This window comes from Scyliorhinus torazame, chromosome 14 (genome assembly GCF_047496885.1).
Source record: "Scyliorhinus torazame isolate Kashiwa2021f chromosome 14, sScyTor2.1, whole genome shotgun sequence".
Lineage (NCBI taxonomy): Eukaryota > Metazoa > Chordata > Chondrichthyes > Carcharhiniformes > Scyliorhinidae > Scyliorhinus > Scyliorhinus torazame.
This window is the reverse complement of record NC_092720.1, coordinates 122,757,890-122,784,104: the sequence shown is the minus strand read 5'-3', so window position 1 is coordinate 122,784,104 and position 26,215 is coordinate 122,757,890. Positions and strand designations below refer to the sequence as shown.

The following is a 26,215-nucleotide window of genomic DNA, read 5'->3' as shown; positions in this document are numbered from 1 at the left end:
AATATAGAAGCAGGAGGAGACCATTCGGCCCTTCGAGCCTGCTCTGCCATTCATTAATATCATGGCTGGCTGTTCATCCAACTCAATAGCCTAATCCCGCTTTCTCCCATCTCCTTTGATCCCCTTGCCCTAAGTGCTATATCTAACTGCTTCTTGAAAACATACAATGTTTTGCCCTCAACTACTTCCTGTGGTAACAAATTCCACAGGGTCACCACTCTCTGGGTGAAGAAAGTTCTCCCCATCTCTGATCTAAATGGTCTATCCCATATCCTCAGACTGTGATCCCTGGTTCTGAACACACCCACCATTGGGAACATACTTCCTGCATCTACCCTGTCCAGTCATGTTAGAATTTAATAGGTTTCTATGAGATCCCTCCTTATTTTTCTGAATTCCAGCGAACACAACCCTAACCGATTCAATCTCTCCTCGTACGTCAGTACTGCCATCCCAGGAATCAGTCTGGTAAACCTTCTCTGCACACCCTCTACAGCTAGATCATCCTTCCTCAGATAAGGAGGCCAACACTGCTTATGATATTCCAGGTCTGGCCCCAACCAGGCAGCAAGACATCCCTGCTCCTGTACGCGAATACTTTCACAATGAAGGCCAACATACCATTAGCCTTCTTTACCGCCTGCTGCACCTGGATGCTTACCTTCAGTGACTGGTGTAGGAGGACGACCAGGTCTCGTTGCATATTCCCATCTCCTAGTTTATGGCTATTCAGATAATAGTCTGCCTTCTTGTTTTTGCGACCAAAGTGGATGACCTCGCATTTATCCAAATTATACTGCATCTGCCATTCATTTGCCCACTCACTCAACTTGTCCAAATCACACTGAAGGATCTCTGCATCCTCCTCACAGCTCACCCTCCCACCCAACTTGTTGTCATCTGCAAATTTGGAGATACGACATTTTGTTCCCTCATCTAAATCATTAATATTTATTGTGAATAGCTGGGGTCCTAGTACCAATCCCTGCAGTACTCCACTAGTCACTGCCTGCTAATTTGAAAAAAAATCCATTAATCCCTACTCTTTGTTTCCTGTCATCTTAATACACTACCCCTCATCCCATGCGCTTTCATTTTTCACGTTAATCTCTTATGGGGTACTTTGTCAAAAGCCTTCTGAAAGTCCAAATACTTTCAGTAACCTCCAGGCTTAACATCACAAGGGGGTCAATGGGAAGGTTCACCCGGAGGTGAACCAATTGGAGTTCTGTCAGTGCAACCAAACCACTGAGCCTCCAACAACACTCTACTGTGAGAGTGGCGGCGTTGTCACAGAGATCTTCACCATCCTGAACATGATATGCAGCAATGCAAAAAATAAAGTAAAGATTAACATGGAGCAAAATGTAACATGTTGCCCAGGCAAATGCTGTGGGAACTAAACCCATATGCAGCACCGGACCCCCATACCCAGATTGATCAATGGTAGACAAACCACCACACTGAAGGTGTGGCCACACAGTTTCATATTTCACATCATCGACCAGAATGTAAGGCCACTGCTAGATTTTAGGGACAGTATCACACTGGAGTTCGTCCAACTTGGTCCAGAGGTACATACTCTGCAATATCAGTCCCAGAAATGATTTTTTAACAAACAATTTTTAATGAGGTATTTTTGGCATAACAAACAACCTCAGTACAAAAACAATAGAGTACAAAGAACAGTAATCAAAAAGCAACCGCCGACATCCGTCCCTCCAAGGACCACCTATTTAACCCCCTACTCTATACTACCCTAACCCCCCTTCCCCCCCCCCCCCCTCCCCCCGCTGACGATTAATTCTCCGCAAAGAAATCGATGATTGGTTGCCACCTCCAGGCCAACCCCGACATCGACCCTCTCTAAGCGAACTTGATCCTTTCCAGGCCGAGAAAGCTCACCATGTCAGTTAACTAGGCCTCTGACTTCGGAGGCCTAGACTCCCTCCAAGCCAGTAATATCCGTCGCCGGGCTACCAAGGAGGAAAATGCCAGAACATCTGCCTCTCTCTCCTCCTGAACACCCGGGTCTTCCAACACCCCAAAGATCGCTACCCCTGGACTCATTTCCACCCATGTCTTCAATACCCTGGACATGACATCCGCGAACCCCTGCCAATATCCCCTAATTTTTGAGCATGCCCAGAACATGTGGACATGGTTCGCTGGTCCACCCGCACACCTGACACACTTGTCTTCCACCCCAAAAAATCTACTCATCCGGGTCACTGTCATGTGCGCCCGGTGCACCATTTTAAATTGGATCAAGCTGAGACTTGCGCATGTAGCGTTCGCGTTGACCCAGCTCAGCGCCTCCGCCCAAAGGCCATCTTCCATCTCACTCCCCAGTTCCTCCTCCCACTTATGCTTCAGCTCTTCTATATGCGTCTCCTCCGCCCCCATTAATTCTTTGTAGAAGTCCGAGATGCTCCCCCCCCCCCCCCCAGCCCCTAGACATTACCCTATCTTGAATCCCTCTTCGTGGCAGGAGTGGGAAGGATGATACCTGCCTGCGCAGAAAGTCCCGCACCTGAAGATATCTAAAATCATTCCCTGCTGTCAGCCCGAACTTCTCCTCCAGCGCCCTCAAGCTGGGGAAGTTCCCTTCCAGAAACAGGTCCCCCATCTTCTCAATTCCCGCCCTTTGCCATACCCGAAATCCCCATCTAGGTTCCCAGGAGCGAACCGATGGTTGTCACATATTGGGGACCAAACCGATGCACCCACTGCTCCAATGTACCTCCTCCACTGACCCCAGATCCTCAGGGCCACCACCACCACGGGACTGGTAGAATATCTCGCCGGCGGGAACGACAACGATGCCATTAGCAACGCCCCCAAGCTGGTGCCCCTGCATGAGGCTGCCTCCATCTGCTCCCAAGCTGCACCCGTCCCCATTACCCACTCAGACCTCATCACCATATGAAGACAGTGGGTGGAATAGGCGATAGCAGACATGCCAAATACTAAGGTGTTCAGCATCCTGGATGCGAAATGTTCCAGCAAATTCCACTAAATGAAGAATCCTCAAAACTTACCACACTCATGTTTCCAGTAGACAGATATAGTTTTCTTCATATGCCCTTTTGGATCTCCACTGGCAGTGAGATCTTGCAGCAGTGCATGGTGCAACTCTTTGCAGACCAACCCTGTGAAATCATCATCAGTGACATCCTGGTCTGGGTCATACTGTGCAAGTGCATGGTGCATGTCTTCCTCTCGTCCTCAACAGAATCAGGATATACAGCTGAAATTCAATCCTGCCAAATGGAGATTCAGTATCAACCAGGTTCCCTACATGGGTCACTTACAACCAATGGTGTGAAGCCAGATCCAGGCAAGACAACGGCTATATGACAGAAGGCCATTCCCATGGACCAACACATGTTACAATGCTTCCTTGGCATGATGAAATAATGCAATGTTCATTCCTTGTTACAGTGAAGTCACTGGACCTCTTCGTCAGCTCCTCCACCAAGATGTTGAATGTTATTGGCAGGAGTGCCACACAACAATCTTCAACAGACTCAAAACAGGCACTCTCAACCCCACTGTTGGACGATATTTGACATTCGAGCACCTGTACTCCTATCAACAGACGTCTCCCAGCACAGACTTGGTGCAGTCTGTATCCAGCCTTTGCTGTCACTGGGACACGTTATGCACAGATCGAGAAGGAACTCCTTGCTTTTGTGTCCGCCTGTCAGAAATTTGATGACTTCATATATGATCTTCCTGCAAGTTTTGAAACTGACCATCAGCTTCATAACTATTTTTAAAAAGCCTCTTCGCACTGCGTCTGTGCATGATATTAAAGCTACATTGCTACAACCTCAGTGTCATCTACAAACGTGGTAAGGAGTTTCAATTGGCTGATGCCCTTTCCATGCTGTCCTACCCACCAAAGACCAGTCAGATTGAGAGGAAGAAATAGACATCATGACTACAGATTTGTTCTCTCATCAAATCCAGGAACTCAAAGATGCTCTCAGGCAGACATCATAGAGTCATAGAGTTTTACAGCACAAAAAGAGGTTCTTTGGCCCATCATATCGGTGCTGGTCATCAAGCAACTATCTATTTGATTCCGATATTCCTTGTATGCTTAGGCATTTCAAATGCTCATCTAAATGCTTCTTAAATGTTGTGAGGATTCCCGCCTCTACCACCCTTTCAGGCAGTGAGTTCCAGATTCCCACCACCTGCTGGGGAAACAACTTTGCCTCAAATCCCTTCTGCCCCTTCCTTAAATCTGTGCCCCTTGTTATTGAGCCCTCTACAAAGGGGAAAAGTTTCTTCCTATCTATGTCCATCATAATTTTGTACACCTCGATCAGGTCCCCCCTCAGCCTTCCATACTCGAAGGAAAACAACCCCAACCTAACCAGCCTCTCCTCATAGCTGAAACACTGCAGCCCAGGCAATACCCTGATGAATCTCCTCTGCACCCTCTCTAGTGCAATCGCATCCTTCCTATGGTGTAACAACCAGAACTGCACACACTACTCTAGCTGTGGTCTAACAAACATTTTATAGCTCCATCATAACCTCTCTGCTCTTACTTTCTATGCCTCGGCTAAAAAAACAAGTACCCATATGCCTCCTTAACCATCTTATCTACCTGCCCTGCTGTCTTCAGGGGCCTATGGACATGCATACCAAGGTCTCTAAGGTCCTCTGTATCCTAGAATCCTGCCGACATTGTATATTCCCTTCTAAGTCCTCCCAAAATGCAGCATCTCACACCTTTGAGAGTTAAATTCTATTTCCCACTGTCCTGCTCATCTGATGCCTGTCTCTCTCATCTTGTAATCTAAGGCTTTCCTCCTCCCTGTTTACCACGCCACCAATTTTCGTGTTGTCTACGAGCTGACTGATCATACCTCCGCCATTCAATAAGATCATGGCTGATCTTTTTGTGGACTCAGCTCCACTTATCCGCCCACTCACCATAACCCTTAATTCCTTTAATGTTCCAAAGAAGATGTCGTATTTCTCCGCTCCGGGGGAAGTACTGGACAACAAAGGGTATTCTGTCGGTCGTGTCCCATGTTTGTCTTCTGAGGAGGTCGGTGTGACTTTTTGCTGTGGTGCGTTGGAACAGTTGATCGATGAGTCGAGCGCCATATCCGTTCTTATGAGGACGTCTTTCAGCATCTGTAGATGTCTGTTACGTTCCTTCTCGTCTGAGCAGATCCTGGGTATCTGGAGGGCTTGTCCATAGGGGATGGCTTCTTTAATGTGTTTCGGGTGAAAGCTGGAGAGGTGGAGAATCGTGAGGCGGTCTGTGAGCTTGCGGTAAAGCGAAGTGCTGAGGTGACCGTCCTTGTTGCCAATGCATGTGTCCAAGAATGCAACCGATTCTGGAGAGTAGTCCACGGTGAGTCTGATGGTGGAATGGAACTTATTGATATAATTGTGTAGTAGTTTCAGTGATTCTTTGCTGTGGGTCCAAAGGAAAAAAATGCCATTGCTATATCTGGTGTATAGCATCGGTTGACGGTCCTGTGTGGTGAAGAGGTCTTGTTACAACTTGTGCATGGAGATGTTGGCGTATTGAGGTGCAAATCTGGTCCCCATGGCTGTTCCGTATGTCTGGATGAAGAACTTGGTGTTGAAGGTGAAGATGTTGTGATCCAGGATGAAGCGGATGAGTTGTAGAATTGCTTCTGGAGATTGGCAGTTGTCGGTGTTGAGTACTGAGGCTGTTGCAGCAATGCCTTCGTCATGGGGGATGCTGGTGTAGAGTGCCGAGACATCCATTATGACGGGGAATATTCCTGGTTCAACTGGTCCATGGGTGTTGAGTTTCTGTAAGAAGTTTGTAGTGTCGCGACAGAAGCTGCGGGTTCCTTATACGATGGGTTTCAAGATATCCTTGATGTTGCCAGAGAGGTTCTCACATAGTGTCACATTGCCTGAAACGATAGGGTTGCCTGGTGTGGCTCACATTTACCAACATTGTACTCGACTAGGGGCTTTTCACAGTAACTTCATTGAAGCCTACTTCTGACAATAAGCGATTTTAATTTTCATTTCATCTGCCAGACCTTTGCCAACTCACTTAAACTATCTATACCCCTCTGCAGACTTTCACTGTCCTCTCTGCACACTTTGCTCCTCCACTCATCTTAGTGTCATCTGCCAACTTTGACACATTATACTTGGTCCCCAACTCCAAATCATCTACATAAATTATAAACAAATGCGATCCCAACACTGACCACTGAGGCACATCATTAGCCACTGAGCGCCAACCAGAAAAATGCCCATTTATCCCCACTCTTTGCTTTCTTTTAGTCAACCAATCCTCTATCCATGCTAATACATTACTCGTAATGCTATGCACCTTTATATTATGCAGCAGCCTTTTGTGCGGCACCTTGTCGAATGCCTTCTGGAAATCCAGATACAACATCCACCGGTTTCCCGTTGTCCACCGTTGTCAACCGTGCTTGTAATGTCCTCAATGAATTCGAGTAAATTAGTTAAACATGACCTACCTTTCATAAACCATGCTGCATCTGCCCAATAGGACAATTTATATCCAGATGTCTCACTATTTCTTCCTTGATGTTAGGTTCAAGCATTTTCCCCACTGCAGAAGTTAAGCTAACTGGCCTATAGTTATCTGTCTTTTGTCTACCTCCTCAGGACGTCACCTGAAGGCCCTCCCCCAATGTTCCACCCCGGATGGGCTGAGTTCATGACAGTGGACTGTGTCCAGCACCGCCACAGTTGGGCGGGAGCCGTCCTGCTGGCCGGCGGGCGTCTGTGGGGGCTGGGAGTACTGGTGGGGGGTGGCCAAGGGATGGCGAGGAGGTGTCCAGGGGGGTACTATCTGGCAGGCCGGGTCCACGCATGGCCGGCGCCATGTTGTACGGGCCGACCACTGCAAGTCGTCGCCGTGCACATGCACGGCCACGCACCTGGCAATTCTCCAGCCGTTTTTTCATGGAGGCCGGGCGTTTTATGTGAGCTGTTAGCCCCTCACTGGTCGGAGGATTGGTGTGGGGGCGCCGCCGATTTTTTCCCACGTAAAACGCCACGGATCTTCCAGACATAACCTCAAAATCAGAGATCCTAGCCCAAGGTGTCTGGACTAATCTATAATGGGCCTTCAACGCTCTTCAATGAAACAACAAAATGGGGCAGAGGGAGGAGACGAGATGGGCTGTGCACCGGTTGCAACAGCTTAATCTGTGTTTCCCCCGATGTAAATAGTTACGTATTGTTAGCCTGTTCAATCTGTAGGTTATTAAATGGTTTGCACATATTTACTGTTCACGAACACTGTTACATCTCAGTACCACCAATTGTGCCAACTCAAACGGGGAAGCTGTAGACCGAGTGGTCATGTGATGATTTGATGATGCAGCTACTTAAAGGGTCACATGACTGAAGAGCAGGAGTTCTCCCCAGAAAGTGGGTAGAGTAGAAGCATGTGAGAGCTGCTCAGACTACTTAATAAACTATTGTTATTATAAGTCCTTGGTTGCCAGTCATTGGAACTCAGCATTTTTACAGTTCCCTCTGTTTTCTGTATACTGGCTGGGCTACAGACTTTCCTGAGCACTGATATTTTGTCCGTGAACAGCTTACATTTTAGAAGTCACTGAACTTCCACAAAACCGTGAATTGTCTGTTTATTTCAATATGTGGTATATGTGACACACACAAACACAGACAAAGACATACAGACACAGAAACACACACAAACACAGACAAACACACACACATACAGAGACAGAAACACAGACAAAGACATACAGACACAGAAACACACACAAACACAGACAGACACACACACATACAGAGACAGAAACACAGACAAAGACATGCAGACACAGAAACACACACACACACACACATACAGAGACAGAAACACAGACAAACACACACACATACAGAGACAGAAACACAGACAAAGACATACAGACACAGAAACACACACAAACACACACACATACAGACACAGAAACACAGACAAAGACATACAGACACACAAACACAGACAAACACACACACATACAGAGACAGAAACACAGACAAAGACATACAGACACAGAAACACACACAAACACACACACATGCAGACACAGAAACACAGACAAAGACATACAGACACAGAAACACAGACAAACACACACACATACAGAGACAGAAACACAGACAAAGACATACAGACACAGAAACACACACAAACACAGACAAACACACACACATACAGAGACAGAAACACAGACAAAGACATACAGACACAGAAACACACACAAACACACACGCATACAGAGACAGAAACACAGACCAAGACATACAGACACAGAAACACATACAAACACACACACATACAGAGACAGAAACACAGACAAAGACATACAGACACAGCAACACACACAAACACAGACAAACACACACACATACAGAGCCAGAAATACAGACAAAGACATACAGACACAGAAACACATACAAACACAGACAAACACACACACATACAGAGACAGAAATACAGACAACGACATACAGACACAGAAACACACACAAACACAGACAAACACACACATACAGAGACAGAAACACAGACAAAGACATACAGACACAGAAACACAGACAAACACAGACAAACACACACACATACAGAGACAGAAACACAGACAAAGACATACAGACACAGAAACACACACACACATACAGAGACAGAAACACAGACAAAGACATACAGACACAGAAACACACACAAACACACACACATACAGACACAGAAACACAGACAAAGACATACAGACACAGAAACACAGACAAACACATACAAACACACACACATACAGACACAGAAACACAGACAAAGACATACAGACACAGAAACACACACACACAGACAGAAACATTCCAGACACACACAAACAGGCACACACACACACAAAACATGCACGCACACACACACAAAACATATACAAACACATACACACAAATACAGATGCACACAGACAGACACACACACTTTAGAGGGATTCCTACACTAAAACATATCTGAGAGAGATGAGAGTTCTTGTGTTGAACTCAGGTTAATACTATTCTTTCCTTCTATTCTTACCCAATGAATCCCTACACTAAGTGAGGACAGTATTCAACACAAAGTTTGAAAAGCTTCTGTGTGCTTCATGTCTGACAATGAATTTTCATTTGGGTAAACTCTCCATTGGTTGGAGTCATACCAGGCACAAAGGTAGATGGTTGTGATGGTTGGAGGTCAATCATCTCAGCTTCAGGACATCACTGCAGGAGTTCCTCAGGGTAGTGTCCGAGGCCCAACCATCTTCAGCTGCTTCATCAATGACCTCCCTTCCATTATAATGTAAGAAGTGGGGATGTTTGTGGATGACTGCACAATGTTCAGCACCATTCGCAACTCCTCCGTCAATGAAGCAGTCCATGTCCAAATGCAGCAAGACCTGGACAATATCCAGGCTTGGGCTGACAAGTGGCAAGTTACATTCACGCCACACAAGTGCCAGGCAATGATCATCTCCTACAAGAGAGGATCTAACCACTGCCCCTTGACATTCAATGGCATTAACATCGCAGAATCCTCAACAATCAACATCCTGGGGGTTACCATTGATCAGAAACTGAACTGGACTAGCAATATTAATACTGTGGCTACCAGGGCAGGTCTAAGGCTAGAAATCCTAGGGCGAGTAACTCACCCCCTGACCCCCCCCCCCCCCCCCCCCCCCCACACCCCACACAGCCTGTCCACCATCTACAAGGCACAAGACAGGAGTTTAATGGAATATTCTCCACTTGCCTGGATGAGTGCAGCTCCAACAACACTCAAGAAGCTTGACACCATCCAGGACAAAGCAATCCGCATGATTTCTCCCCCTTCCACAAACATTCAAACACTCCACCACCAACAAACAGTAGCAGCAGTGTGTACCATCTATAAGATGGGCTGTAGTAACTCACCAAGGTTCCTTAAACAGCATCTTCCAAATCCATGAGCACTACCATCTAGAAGGATAAGAGCAGCAGATACCTGGGAACCCCACCACTTGGAGGTTCCCCTTCAAGTCACTCACCACCCTGACTTGGAAATATATCGCCATATATCGTCACTGTCGCTGGGGCAAAATCCTGGAACTCCCTTCGTAACAGCATAGTGGATGTAGCTACACCTCAAGGACTGCAGCTGTTCAAGAAGACAGCTCACCGCCACCTTCTGAAGGGCAACTAGGGATGGGCAATCAATGCTGGCCTAACCAGCGATACCCATATCCCGTAAATTAATTTTTTAAAAAGCTACTGGAGGATGATTGTGGAATCATTGAATCAAAAACCCAGTATGAGTTGAAGTGTGATTGGGAGTAGTCGCAGCTGAGAAAGCAGGCAGCCACGAGGGAAATAGCGCAGATGAAAGATAAAAACTGCAGGCTAGACATGGCTTAGACAAGATCAACCAGGTGTTTGCGACCTACTACCAGGGGTTCCCTTGGGGATTCGAAGATGCAACAGTTTTTTGACGGACTGAACATGGGGGAGGAAAGAAAATGGACAGAAACATCACTAGCACTGGGGAGATCATAGAGAATATCAACACTGTGCAGTCTGGGAAGATACCGGGTCTGGACGGATTCCCGGTGGACTTCTTTAAAAAATTTGCAGCAGCACTGGTCCCACACCTAAGGGCAGCACGGTTACTCCAGGGTCCCAGGTTCGATTCCCCACTGGGTCACTGTCTGTGCGGAGTCTGCACATCCTCCCCGTGTGTGCGTGGGTTTCCACCGGGAGCTCCGGCTTCCTCCCACAGTCCAAAGATGTGCAGGTTAGGTGGATTGGCCATGATAAATTGCCCTGAGTGTCCAAAAACGTTGGGTGGGGTTACTGGGTTCCGGAGTTCCGGGGAAAGAGTGGGGATGTGAGCTTAAGTAGGGTGCTCTTTCCAAGGACCGGTGCATTCACGATGGGCCGAATGGCCTCCTTCTGCATTGTAAATTCTATGATTCAATGAAGGAAGTATGAATGCACTCTGACCTGGATGTAGATTAAAGCTCACAATTCCACAAACAGAATTCTCTTCATCTCCAACAGGACATGTTAGAGATGTTAAGAACTCTGCTGAAGTTGAATGCGAGGGCACCCCAAAACCCAGAAGGGTAACTTGGAACATTGGTTCTTAGTGGCGTATATTTTCAATTTGGTATAATGTGAGAAAAAAATTTGCAAACCAGGGAGAAATAGTACAGTCATTTTGTGATCAATTAATACAGAATATTTATTATTTAAAAGCAAAACGTACGACAAGAAGGACCGCAATACACTACAACAGCACACTTAACTTTTTTTTATTCGTTCATGGCATGTGGGTATTGCTGGCTGGGCCAGCATTATTGCCCACCCTGAGGGCATTTAAGAGTCAACCACATTGCTGTGGATCTGGAGTCACATGTAGGTCAGACCAGGTAAGGACAACTGATTTCATTCTCTGAAGGACATTAGTGAGCCAGATGAGCTTTTACGACAATCGACAATGGTTTCCTGGTCATCATTAGACTTTAAAAAAAATCTAATTCGAATTTCACCATCTGCTATGGCAGGATTTAAACCCAGTCCCCAGTGGATTAACCTGGATCTCTGCATTACTAGTCCAATGGCAATACCACTATGCCACTGCCTTCCCACTGATGGCTATATACTCACACAATTACATGAAGTTACCCCTTTGTTCTCAAATACCTATGCTCCCTGAACTCTGAGATGCCCCTTGTTCACAAACAACATCTAGTATTATATAACTCTATCAACTCAATCCAGCAGATAATTACCATGCACAGGTTATTTGTCCACATTTGGAAAAACTGTCTTCAGCTTCACCAAAGGTGTAATCTTCTCAGTTCAAGTTTTAGATGTTTAACTACCTGCCTTTTAAAGAATAACTTGTTTTCAGGGGAGATGTGATGGTGGCTGCTGCTACTGTGTCCCTTTCTCCAGTTATTGTGTATGGATATACCATTCTTTCCCTTTGAGGTTACCCACCCTGTGGGCCTGGCTTTTTAACACATAAGTGCCAATTCCACTGTCGCTCAACTTTGAAGCTAATTCTTCTATATCCCATGGTTTTCTCCAAGTCACATAGGTAACCACTTGCTTTTCGCATAGTATGTTAATTTACATATCAAAACCCACTTCAGGCAGCCCGCTTTATCAATTCCCCTTTTTATTTTATCCCAATTTCATGTAATTATTTTCATTTTTCCCCATCCTTAACAGGGAACAGAAGCAAAAAAAATCCAGAACTTTCATCCAGCATCCTAGTTGCAATATTTGTTCATGGTGTGACACCTGCTGCTGTGACCACCCATTCTGTACCTCCAAACCCCTCCTCTATACACTGTCCCCCCATGAACTGTCTGTCATCTCGGGCGTTGCCAAGTCCACTGTTAATAAAGTTATACAAAAACTTTCAACACGTTAAAGCAACAGGAAGCCAAGCTCAAGTGATCAAGGGGGAATAATTTCTATATTTGGTTTTGGAAAGAGGTTTCTGATGGTGGTACTTGTAGATATGCTGCAGTTTGAAGGTGTTTTTACAGTAAATCAATGTGCATTAATGATCTTAATCATTAACCACCTTCCAACAAAATTACTGAGTGATTTTGAAGCTTTCATTATTACTCAATGACGTGCAGTTGCTGCACATTTAGAACAATTGTGATTTGTTACTCAATCCAAACGGGAAGTGGTTAAGAATAACACGTATAGGTCTTCCCACAAGTCATTCGCAAAACCACCAACTCATCCTCAGATGTCCTGTGCAATGCAGTTGTTGTTTCATATATTTCTACTAGTTACTGAATGAGGTTAAATCGGGGAATTATCAGCCCAGTTTTCGCAGACCCCAATAAACCAGGGCATTAACAGCTCTCACTTCAAAGACCCTAATAAATCAAAGAGTAAACAATATGCTCGCTGCAAACCCCAATTAAAGCAGGAGAAGCTTGGGCTTATTCTTCATGAAGAAGAGAAGGTTGTGAGAAGGTTTGATTGAGCTGTTCAAAGTCATTAGGAGTCTGAAAAGAGTAGCTGGGGGGTGGGGGGGGGGGGGGGGGGGGCGACCTGTTCTTATTGGCGGAAGGGGGGAGAACCAGAAGACAGTGATGCATGGTGAGTGGCAAAATAACCAAATGTGACATGGGGAAAAGGTTTTTATGCAAGGGGTGGTTAGGAATGCAATGCATTGCTTGAGAGTGTGATGAAGACAGATTCAATTGTGGTTTCCAAAAGGGGAATTGGATACTGATCCAAAGAGAAAGAAATTGCAGGACTAAGGTAGCACAATGGTTACCATCGCTGCTTCACAGCGTCAGGGTCCCAGGTTCGATTTACGACTTGGGTCACTGTCTGTGGAGTTTGCACGTTCTCCCCGTGTCTACGTGGGTTTCCTCTGGGTGCTCTGGTTTCCTACCACAAGTCCCAAAAGATGTTCTGTTAGGTGAATTGGACATTCTGAATTCTCCCTCAGTGTACTCGAACAGGCGCCGGAATGTGGCGACTCGGAGCTTTTCACAGTAACTTCATTGCAGTGTTAATATAAGCCTATTTGTGACAATAATAAAGATAATAATAAAAGGCAGGGAAGTGGGACTATCTGAGCTGCTCATGCACAGAGCTGACACAGGCACAATGGGCCGAATGGTCTCCTTCTATGCCCTACCCATTTTATGATTCTATGAGATAAACAGCTCACACATTGAAAACGCCAATTAACCAGGGCTGTAAATAGATCTCAATAAATCAGGGCGTAAACTGTTGTCCATGGGTAGTCTGGTCTGTGCATTGATTTAAAGATAATGAAGATTGTTTCTCGGTAAATATGCTGAAACTAAACCCACCTCACTAGATTGATATATCTATGTGGAAATATTAGCTGCTTTCACCTTCCAAACCCATGACCACTAACATCTAGAAGGACAAGAGCAGAAAATACCTGGGATCCCACCACCTGGAGGTTTCCCTCCAAGTCGCTCACCACCCCGACTTGGAAATATATTGCAGTTCCTGCACTGCCGCTGGGGCAAAATCCTGGAACTCCCTCCCTAACAGCACTGTGGGTGTACCTACACCTCAGGGGCAGCAGCAGTTCAAAAAGGCAGCTCATCACCACCTTCTGAAGGGCAACTAGGGATGGGCAATAAATGCTGGCCTAACCAGCGACGCCCAGATACCGACATTTTTTTTAAATTGTGGAAATGGATGTCTTTCTCTTTCTATTTGAAAGGCTCAGCTTTTGTGCTTTTGCCTCCGAATGAAAAGGTTGTGGGTTCCGACCCCTTGTCCAGAGCTTCAGCATAAGAATCAGGACTGGCACTGCAGTGAGGGCATGCTATATTGTTGGATGTGTGGTCGTTTGGATGAGACATTGAACCTAGGCGCTGTCTGCTCGCTCAGGTACACATAAAAGACTCCATTACTTTTCAAAAAAGATCCGGGGATTTATCCCTGGTGTCCTAATCAATATACATCACAAAGGAAAACAGGTTATTTTGGTCTCTTTGTTGTTTGTGTGAGTTTGCTGTGTGAAAATTGGCAGCCATGTTCCCTGCACTACGGGCAGCACGGTGGCACAGTGGTTAACACTGCTGCCTCACAGTGTCAGGGAGCCGGGCTCAATTCCGACCTTGGGTGACTCTCTGTGAGGAGTCTGCATTTTCTCCCCGTGTCTGCGTGGGTTTCCTTCACATGCTCCGGTTTCCTCCCAAAGTCAAAAGATGTGCAGGTCAGGTGGATTGGCCATGCTAAATTGCCCCTTGGTATCCAAAGGTTAGGTGGGGGTTAGAGGCATGGAGCAGAGGAGTGAGTCTAGTTGGGGTGCTCTTTCGGAGGGTCTGCTGACTCGATGGGTCAAATGGTCTTCTTCTGCACTGTAAGGATCCTATCATTACAATATATGTATGACACTTCGACTTTGCTGACAAGCAACACATGATTAAGGAATAGAAAAGGGGGAAGGTGGTGCCTACACCCAGCTTACATCAGGATGACATCCGGGCAATAGTAAGGGATAACATCGGTGCTATGGAGGATAAGATTGAATCCATTTGGGTGGAAATCAGGGATAGTAAGGCAAAAAAGTCACTGATAGGAGTAGTCTATAGGCCACCAAATAGTAACATTATGGTGGGACAGACAATAAACAAAGAATTAACTGATGCATGTAGAAATGGTACAGCAGTTATCATGGGGGATTTTAATCTACATGTCGATTGGTTTAACCAGGTCGGTCAAGGCAGCCTTGAGGAGGAATTTATAGAATGTATCCGCGATAGTTTCCTAGAACAGTATGTAATGGAACCTACGAGGGAACAAGTGGTCCTAGATCTGGTCCTGTGTAATGAGACAGGATCGATTAATGATCTCATAGTTAGGGATCCTCTCGGAAGGAGCGATCATAATATAGTGGAATTTAAAATACAGGTGGAGGGTGAGAAGGTAAAATCAAACACTAGTGTTTTGTGCTTAAACAAAGGAGATTACAATGTGATGAGGGAAGAGCTAGCTAAGGTAGACTGGGAGCAAAGACTTTATGGTGAAACAGTTGAGGAACAGTGGAGAACCTTCCAAGCAATTTTTCACACTGCTCAGCAAATGTTTATACCAACCAAAAGGAAGGACGGTAGAAAGTGGGAAAATCGACCGTGGCTATCTAAGGAAATAAGGGAGAGTATCAAATTGAAGGAAAAAGCATACAAAGTGGCAAAGATTAGTGGGAGACTAGAGGGCTGGGAAATCTTTAGGGGGCAACAGAAAGCTACTAAAAAAGCTATAAAGAAGAGTAAGATAGATTATGAGAGTAAACTTGCTCAGAATATAAAAACAGATAGTAAAAGTTTCTACAAATATATAAAACAAAAAAGAGTGACTAAGGTAAATATTGGTCATTTAGAGGATGAGAAGGGAGATTTAATAATGGGAGATGAGGAAATGGCTGAGGAACTGAACAGGTATTTTGGGTCGGCCTTCACAGTGGAAGACACAAATAACATGCCAGTGACAGATGGAAATGAGGCTATGACTGGTGAGGACTTTGAGATGATTGTTATCACTAAGGAAGTAGTGATGGGCAAGCTAATGGGGCTAAAGGTAGACAAGTCTCCTGGCCCTGATGGAATGCATCCTAGAGTGCGAAAAGAGATGGCTATGGAAATTGCAAAAGCACTAGTGATAATTTACCAAATTTCACTAGACTCTGGGGTGGTCCCGGCAGATTGGAAATTAGCAAACGTGACACCACTGTTTGAAAAAGGAGGTAGGCAAAAAGCGGATAATTATAGGGAGTTAGCTTAACTTCGGTAGTAGGGAAGATGCTGGAATCTATCATCAAGGAAGAAATAGCGAGGCATCTGGATGGAAATTGTCCCATTGGGCAGACGCAGCATGGGTTCATATCGGGCAGGTCGTGCCTAACTAATTTAGCTAACTTTTTTGAGGACATTACCAGAGCGGTAGATAACGGGGAGCTAATGGATGTGGATTTCCAGAAAGCTTTTGACAAGGTGCCACACAAAAAATTGCTGCATAAGATAAAGATGCATGGCATTAAGGATAAAGTAGTAGCATGGATAGAGGATTGGTTAATTAATAGAAAGCAAAGAGTGGGGATTAATGGGTGTTTCTCTGGTTGGCAATCAGTAGCTAGTGGTGTCCCTCAGGGATCAGTGTTGGGCCCACAATTGTTCACAATTTACATAGATGATTTGGAGTTGGGGACCAAGTGCAATGTGTCCAAGTTTGCAGACGACACTAAGATGAATGGTAAAGCAAAAAGTGCAGAGGATACCGGAAGTCTGCAGAGGGAATTGGATAGGTTAAGTGAATGGGCTAGTGTCTGGCAGATGGAATATAATGTTGACAAATGTGAGGTTATCCATTTTGGTAGGAATAATAGCAAAAGGGATTATTATTTAAATGATAAAATATTAAAACATGCTGCCGTGCAGAGAGACCTGGGTGTGCTCGTGCAAGATTCGCAAAAAGTTGGTTCACAGGTGCAACAGGTGATTAAGAAGGCAAATGGAATTTTGTCCTTCATTGCTAGAGGGATGGAGTTTAAGACGAGGGAGGTTATGCTGCAATTGTATAAGGTGTTAGTGAGGCCACACCTGGAGTATTGTGTTCAGTTTTGGTCTCCTTTCCCTGAGAAAGGATGTACTGGCGCTGGAGGGTGTGCAGAGGAGATTCACTAGGTTAATCCCAGACCTGAAGGGGTTGGATTACGAGGACAGGTTGAGTCGACTGGGACTGTACTCGTTGGAATTTAGAAGGATGCGGGGGGATCTTAGAGAAACATATAAAATTATGAAGGGAATAGATAGGATAGATGCGGGCAAGTTGTTTCCATTGGCGGGTGAAAGCAGAACTAGGGGGCATAGCCTCAAAATAAGGGGAAGTAGATTTAGGACTGAGCTTAGGAGGAACTTCTTCACCCAAAGCGTTGTGAATCTGTGGAATTCCTTGCCCAGTGAAGCAGTTGAGGCTCCTTCATTAAATGTTTTTAAGATAAAGATAGATAGTTTTTTGAAGAATAAAGGGATTAAGGGTTATGATGTTCAGGCCGGAAAGTGGAGCTGAGTCCAAAAAATATCAGCCATGATCTCATTGAATGGCGGAGCAGGCTCGAGGGGCCAGATGGCCTACTCCTGCTCCTGGTTCTTATGTTCTTATGTTCTTACATGGTATTGGAGAATAAGCAGGTGTGCTGGCCATGTCAGGATTGTCCAGAAAGATACAAGGAGTTCGGATTGGGCCATGCATGGGAAGAGTCACCGTAGCAAACCACAGGGAAGAGGTTTTGGAGGAAGACAGTGCTTTCAACTGTGCCAGAGTCAGCTGAAAGAATGAGCAAGGATAATCCACTTCGCTACAGTTTCACAAAACGCCATTGGTATCGCTGCTCAGAATTGTCTCAACATAATGATTAGGTGTGACACTACACTGAAGGGATCTAAAGATGGAGTGGCGGAGAGGTGTGCATGGGGCTGAGTATCTTTAGAAAGACGAGGTTTGAAATGGGCACGAGATAAAGCAGCTTTGAAATGACGGGCACTACACTTCAGGTTCTGGAAGAGTTACCAGTGCTAGAATGGAGGATTATGGGAGGTTTGATGCGTGCTCAAGGGTTGAGCCCAGAGGCAGTAAAGGGAACAGGAGATGAGTCTAATGGATGGTCCACATCTGTTCTTCATTCTGAATTCCTAATAAATATTTTGCATCCAAAATGTGTTGGTAGGTAATCGTTATGTTATTGGACGAGTCATTCTGAAATCTAGACTAATTATTTGGAGTCATGAGAAAATGACAACTGGAGAATTTAAATTTAGTTATTTGAATAAATCTGGAATAAAACAATAGTCTCAATGGTGGTGACCATGAAACTATTGGGTTGTCACACCCACCCTGTTCACTAATGTATTTTTAGGGAAGGAAATCTACCATCCTTGCCTGTTCTGGCCCCTATGTGACTCCTGATCTGCAGCAATGTGTTTGACTCTTAATTGCTCCCTGAAGTGGACCAGCGAGCCACTCAATTGGATTAAACTGCTACAAAACCTTGCAAAGTCCTTTCCACTAACATCTGGGAATTGTGCCAAAATTGAGAGCGGTGTCAAAGAACAAAGAACAAAGAAAAGTACAGCACAGGAACAGGCCTTTCAGCCTCCAAACCTGTGCCGATCATGATACCCTAACTAAAAAAAAACCTTCTGACTTTACTCTAATTCCTCTATTTCCTCCCTATTTCTGTACCCATCCAGATGCCTCCTAATGTTGCTAATGTGCCTGCTTCCACCACATCCTCTGGCAGTGGGTTCCAGGCACCCACCACTCTCTGTGTGCAAAATATACCCCGCACATCTCCCTTAATCTTTCCCCCTCTCATATTGAACATGTGCCCTCTTGTAATTGACACTTTCACCCTTGGAAAAAGCCTCTGACTATCCCCCCTGTCTGTGCCTCTTATAATTTTGTATCAGGTCTCCTCTCAGCCTCCATCTTTCCAGTGAAAACTATCCTAGTTTATTCAACCTCTCCTCATAGCCAACACCCTCAAGACCAGGCAACATCCTGGTGAACCTTCTTTGCACTCTCTCCAAAGCTTCCATGTCCTTCTGATAATGTGGTGACCATAACTACACGCAATACTCTCTGCCATTTACAGTATATGTACATGAGCATAAGTGTATTCATCCATTTCCGAGAGTATTTGTCCATGTGTACACGTGTGTGTGTGCATGTGTCTATCTCTGCAACTGAGTAAATGTGTCCTACAAACTAGTTCCGCAATAGTCTGACAGTCATATTCCTCGACCATTCCTCACAGCCAATGCCCCAGACACCTCCATCACCAAACCTGGGTATGCCACATCCCACTAGGAGGACAGACCTAGTAGTGGTGTCAGCACAGTGGTATACAGTCAGGGGGGAGTGGCTCTGGAGTCCCACAACATTGACTCCAAACCTCATGAAGGCTCGCGGCATTAGGCATCAGGTCAAACTTGCACAAGGAAATTCCCTGCATATTGCCACCTTACCCCCAGCTCCTCCCCCCACCCCTCTCTACCCTGCCTCTCTCGGCTGATAGATTAATATTCTTCGATGTTCAGCACACTGGGAAAAAAATATTGAAGGTATCAAGTTCCTGGGATGTATTCTGGAAGGGGAACATCAGCAAGAGTGGCTCAGCAGCACTACTACTGAGTGAGCCGACCAACCTCCGAAGGCATGTCTGCCAGAATATATAGACCTGCAACATGTGGCGAGAAAAGCAACAAGATGGAAAACCTTACTTAGCCTCACCCTGACCAATCAATCAGTCACTGACACTTCTGTAAATGACAGTATTGATCGGAGTGTCCACTGCAGACATTGTGGAGACAAAGTGCCGTCTTCTCACTGAACACCCTTCATTGTTTTGTGTGGTATTAAAGGGTCAGCTGTGCCTCAGTTGGTACTTCTGAGTTGCAATTGGTTCTGAGTTCAAGCCCCACTCCAGGACCTCGAGCAACAAAATCTAGGCTGACACTCCAGGGAATGCTGCACTGTTGGATGTACTATCTTTTCGCTGAAACTTCCAACCAAGGACCGGAGAACATAAGAGATTATTTTGTAGAAAATCAGGGGAGTTAACCTCAATATCCTGGCTAATATTTATCCCTCAATAAACATGACAGATTATCTGACATTAACACATTATTATTTGTGCAAGATTGCAATACACTTTCCGGTTTCCTCCTGAACAATAGCAACTACCCTACAAAAGTACTGAACTGGCTGTAAAGTTCTTTGAGATATGCAGTGATAATGAAAGGCGCTTTATAAATACAAAGCTTTTTTAACCACTGTGTTGTACGGGAGCAGCTGAAAACTGGGTATCCAAGAGATGCTGTGGACCATCAATAGTGGAATTATATTCCACAACACTGTCATCTGATTAGCCATTATATGCCTCATTTTGCCATTATCATCAAATAGGGGACCAACCCAGGTTCAGTAAGGCCTTTCAGAGAAAATGCCTAGAGCAGCCTTGGGTACATCTAGTATTGAGGTAACAACTTAGGAGGCTACAAAAAAGGACTACATGCATTCTAAACAGTGGAAACAAGATGAAGCTAAGTCATCCCACAACCAACTGATACATCAAAGCCCTGCAGTTTTACTGCATTCAGCGATGTTCAAATAAACAGTGAACAGAAGGAGGCGGAGGATCCATAAATACCCACATCCTCAATGCTGACAGAGCCTATATTCTCTGGAGTTTAGAAAAATGAAAGGTGGATATCACTGAAACATACAAGATTCTGGGAGGTTGATTCCCATAGTGGGGGTGCCGAGAGCCGTGGCTCTGTCTCAGAATAAGGGGTCATTCATTACGGACTAAGAGGAGGATAGATTTCTGCACTCATATGATTGCGAATCTTTGGAATTCTCTACCCAGGGGGCAGTGAATGCTTGGTCATTGAGTATATTCAAGGCTAAGAGTAAGAGATGTTTGGACTCGAAATGAATCAAAAGATATGTGGATTGGGCAGGAAAGTAGAGCTGAGATCGAAGACCTATCATGGTCATGCTGAATTGTGGAGCTGGCTCAAGGGACTGTACAGTCTATTCCGTCTTCTGCTTATCATGTTGTTATGTTGATGATTCACCTCGGCCTCCTGCTAATGAACTACCTTCATAGAAGCCAGGTTTTGGATGCCCTTCCTTTCCCCCTTGTGGGAATGTGTCTAGTCTGGCCACAAACTATCTTCGTTGTTGATTTACTATTTTACCTGCCAATATTTGATTCCAATGCATCTGGGTCTGATCCCTTTTCAATTAACTATAATTAACCCGCTTCCAGTTTAGTATTTTCACCTTTTGTTCTTCTTTGTCCTTTTACACAACCTAATGACATTATGATCATTGTTTCCCAAATGCTCTCCCACTGAAACATACTTCAATATCCACACTTCATTTCTTAGAACTTGATGCAGGATATGTTTTCCTCCTCATATGGCTGGAAACAGACTGATCAAGAAATTTCTCCCATACACACTTCAGATATTCCTCTGCCTTCTTCCCACTTTGCACTGTTTTCCCCCCAGTCTATATTAGAACAATTGACACCCCCCTCCCCCATTTTCCCAACTCTATTGTTTTACCTCCTCCTCCTTCAGATAACATGCCCTAAGAAGGCGTTGGTGACTATGGGCTTCCAATTGGATTGATGCATGATTAAGCTTGGCAAGGTGCTGCAGTGTTTTTTGCCATTGCCTCCTGCAGTCTGGCTGACCAGGAATCTCTCCCACTCATCTGGCATATTGGATGGATTTACAAGCTGATAATCCACCTGTCGGGCCATGGCAAGAACGTACCCTTCAGTGGCCATCAAGTCCTGAACTGGGATTTAAACACAAAACTTCCAACCAATCACTGTGCCACAAGACCTCTTTACTATTGTTTCATATCCTTCTGAAAATTTCTGCCATGTATGAGATAATTTAGTTTGCTAAGCTATTAAAAATTGCCCACATTCCTGCTTCAACAGCATTCCTTTAAATAACCAGAAAATCAATAAATTTTGGTTTCAACCTCCATGTCTCCGGAGAGGTTCCTCATGCATAGTTCCCCATACTTTGGTTGCTTGAGCTAGGTGTACTTATAATATTGCAGCTTACTGCTGTCGGTCTGGTGTTTGCTGTTCCTTTCCTGGGTTGAATCTGAACAACAGTCAGGCTTAAGCTAGATTTATTAAGTGTGGTGCTCTGTATTTCTTCTGTTGAGTGCGAGTCACAGATTGCTTCTGGTTTCATTGTCTCGCTGGGCACGATATTCTCAAAACGCTCTTTCATTTTCAAAGGCTGTAATGACTCTTTAACACCCACATGAAGACAACTTGTTAACCACTACATTTTTCTCAGTCACGCCAGGAATATTTACGAGCCTGCTGTAGACCCTAAACTGGTTAGAGGGAGAATGAAGAAAAGGACGCAGAGCAGGGGCTGAGGCAAGCTGAGGATTAAGCTTGAGTTCCGAATCACTCTAAAATGGACACAGTTTGCCTTCAGGCTGAAAGGGAGAATAGCCTGATATCATTCCAACAAAAAAAGGAACGTGAATCAGAAATCATCTAAAAAGGAATGGATCTGGAGAGTTGCAGGGATGTTGGTAGGTTCATTTTATTGAATTGTAAAGAAGGCTTACTGGCAAAAAGAACTCGGGGAGAGAGACATTGGGCATAGGATGTGGTTAAAAGTTCTTGTGCTATCAAGTGCCGTTTTAGGTGACTACTGATAGTCAGACAGGGGTGGACGAGGTATACTCATCCACATTTTGGCAAGCCTACTATTGACTAATATATTGTGAGTATAATTATGTATTTAGAAATAATTTGAATTCAGTGGAATTATGTGCGTGTATGTGTTTGAGAAGTTAACTTGTCATATTGGTGTGTCAGTGGCAGCTTTCTCTGATTTCCCATTTTCAGTGAGGTGGAAAGATTTGACGACTGGAATGGGCTGGATAAATTGCGTGCACAATGCTTATAAAATATACTTGATATGTTATCATGCACATAATTAGCTCTTCACTTTTGGAACTTATAGAGGGAGACATTTTCACAAAGCCGAATTTGATTTAACTCAGTTACAAACACCGCAAAACCATGACTAATTCAACAGCGTAAAATAGTTGATTTTCAGGGGATGCCAGGCTGGGAAGAGAATCAGTTTGGGGAGAGAGAGTCAGGCTGGGGAGAGAATCAGTTTGGGGAGAGAGAGTCAGGCTGGGGAGAAAATCGGGCTGGGGAGAGAGTCGGAGTAGACAGAGAGTCAGGCTTGGGAGAGAGTCGAGCTGGGGAGGGAGTCGGACCGGGGAGGGAGTCGAACTGGGGAGGGAGTCGGACTGGGGAGAGAGTTGGACTGGAGAGAGAGTCAGGTTGGGAAGAGAGTCAGGCTGGGGAGAGAGTCGGACTGGGGCGAGAGTCTGACTGGGGAGAGAGACAGGCTGGATAGATTCAGACTGGGGAGAGAGTCAGGTTGGGGAGAGAGTCGGATTGGGGAGGGAGTCAGGCTGGGGAGATGGTGGGGCTGAGGAGAGAACGGATTGTGATTAAGTGAAAGGACAATTATTCTTGAACTAACATATTAAATTTGATTATCTCAACAATGCAGTTTACTGTCATATATGTTACTCAATTTGTAGCAGACAAATCATACAAAAACTATAATTAAAAAACAGATACAAGGGTATGTGGATTGACCACACGACATTGTTCCTTAATTGGAAAAATAAAATAAAAAGTACAAAAAATAAATACAAAACAATATACCTTCGGTCAAAAAATCTATCAAGGGTACTAAGCCCACTGACTGGGGTCTACTCATCATGGTTGTCCTTTTGGATCCTGTACTCAAAAGCAAGGTAACTCCATCCACAAGAATTTACTCAGTTGTGTGGGCCATTGAATTTCAATTTGATCTCAACAGTTGTGTGACTGATGTCGAATTCTTTTGCCTCATTATCTCTGACTTTTGGCAGTTCTGGACACTGCTATTTTCACTCTGCCTGGTTGATCTTATTCAGCTGATTATTTAGAAGGCATTCTGTCTTTGTTGCCGCACAGAATGCTCTTAATTTATTACTTATTACAGATGACGAAAGAAGCCGCCACAGAAAACTGGGTGTCTAATTGAAGGAATACTTGAAACAGTTGATTAATAATAATAATAATATTTTTTATTAGTGTCACACTAACATTAACACTGTTTCTGTGAAAAGCTCCCAGTCGCCACATTCTGGCGCCTGTTCGGGTACACTGAAGGAGAATTCAGACTGTCCAATTACCGTTACAATCGCGTCTTTCGGGACTTGTGGAAGGAAACCGGCGTGCCCGAAGGAAACCCATGCAGACACGGGGAGAACGTGCAGACTCCACACAGACAGTGACCTAAGCCGGGAATCAAACTGGGGTCCCTGGTACTGTGAAGCAACAGTGCTAATCACAGTGCTACCGTGTCGCCATTTAGCACCATTGATACAAGTAGGTGTGGGTGGGGTTGTCGGAGGACAACCAAGGTTCAGGCAGCTAACAGGGGAAAGAAATGAAGCATGGTACCAAAATGAACAGTTGGCTTTTTGAACAAAATATTTAACGAGTTAGTTGCGTTCAGTTTAACATTGATAACATTGATAAATCAAATAACATTGATTTATAACCAGAAGTTTAAAAAGTAGTTGGTGTAGTGGTTATTTCAGTGTTTGAGAATATCCAACTGTAATGCATTGAGCCTAGTGGTTCAGAACATCGACAAATGTTAGAGGTTGAAATAAACTTCAGGGGCGAAATTCTCCTACCCGCCCCGCCACATTTCTGCGTCGACCGGCCGGCGGGACTCTCCGTAACACCGGCCGGTCAATGGGGTTTCCCATTGTGGGGCAGCCCCACGCCGTCGGGAAACTCCCCGGTGCCGGCAGAACGGAGACTCCCGCCGGCGGAGAATGACGCCCCAGATGTGTAATTATCTGCAAGTTAGAGATGGTAGATTTTGCGAATAATATTCGAGATTATACAGCACACGGAATCAGACAGAAGGGAGACACTTTGGCCCACTTTGCTTCTGCCAGCTATTTGAAAAAGCTATTCAATGACTCACTCATTCCTTCTCACGCAGCCCTGTAAATGTTTTCCTTTTCAAGTATATATTCATTTTGAAAGTTACTATTGAATCAGCTTCCAACACTTTTTGAGGCAGCTCATCTCAGGTCACCACATGAGGGGTGCGATCTACGGGCCACGTCACGTCCAAATGTGCGGAACGGCTGGTAGATACCAGGTGATCCCTCTTGCAGGATCTACCCGGCTCACCACACCTTGTGAGATCGAACACGATCACCTTTTAGCAGATCTGCATATTAGAATAAAACAGCTAGTCTCAATCTAATATGCACTCCCACTATCTATCCAGGCATGGGATCTAATCCCCTTGCCTTGGACATTTCGGACGAGGGTCATTCAGTAATGGTCTCCACAAAGGGGGACCAATGGAACGGCACTCATGGGGGTCTCCAAGAGGACCGGAGGTCCCCAGGTGTTTGCCCTCTGGCAGGATGGCGCTCTGCCACTGCTGATGCCACCTTGGCATTGCCAAAGTGCCACTGCCAGCCCGGAACCATGGCGGTGCCAACCTGAAGGTGCCCAGGTGGCACTGCCAGCTGGCATGGGTCCTGCAACAGGGATTGGGGCCATGGGGTGCCTTGTTGCAGGTGAAGGGGTGTGTGAGGTGGCCTGAGGACCCCCTTATAGGTGAGTGGAGGGTTCGTAGGTCATGTGGGGGGGTTGAGAGATCGGGACACCATTTAAAAATGGTATTCCGATCTCCTTCTGCACTGAGGAGTTCCGTAAAGCGGAGCCCCTCAGTGCCGAAAACTGGACTAAGTGAGGCCTCATCGTGGTATTCCCCGCTGAGGCCCCATATGTACCTGAATGAGGATTCAATAGCGTAGTGTTTCCCAGTGTTCCAAGTGGCGGGAAACATCTGGCTAAATGAGTTCACTACAGGAATCTGTTCCCAATCAGGTAGATCTCTCCCGAGATGTGAGAGAACTAGTACAAAAGGTAAAAAAGAATGTTGCTGGTGCTATCGTTTAAATGCTCAACAAACCTGCCCCAGCACTCCTC

General features: G+C 45.2%; 1 protein-coding gene across 4 annotated transcripts in view; it reads left to right on the top strand.

Moving 5' to 3' along the window:
• The window catches only part of LOC140389354 (G-protein coupled receptor 55-like), a 94,517-nt gene that overhangs the window by 51,851 nt on the left and 16,451 nt on the right, over positions 1-26,215 (top strand). For 2 of the 4 annotated variants that reach the window (XR_011934356.1, XM_072473520.1), the window contains exon 1: positions 22,406-22,704. The exons of the other annotated variants lie outside the window; for them this stretch is intronic. The gene's annotated coding sequence lies outside the window, so the exon portion shown is untranslated. Of the gene's footprint in view, positions 1-22,405; positions 22,705-26,215 lie in introns of those variants that run through there. 4 annotated transcript variants of the gene reach the window in all.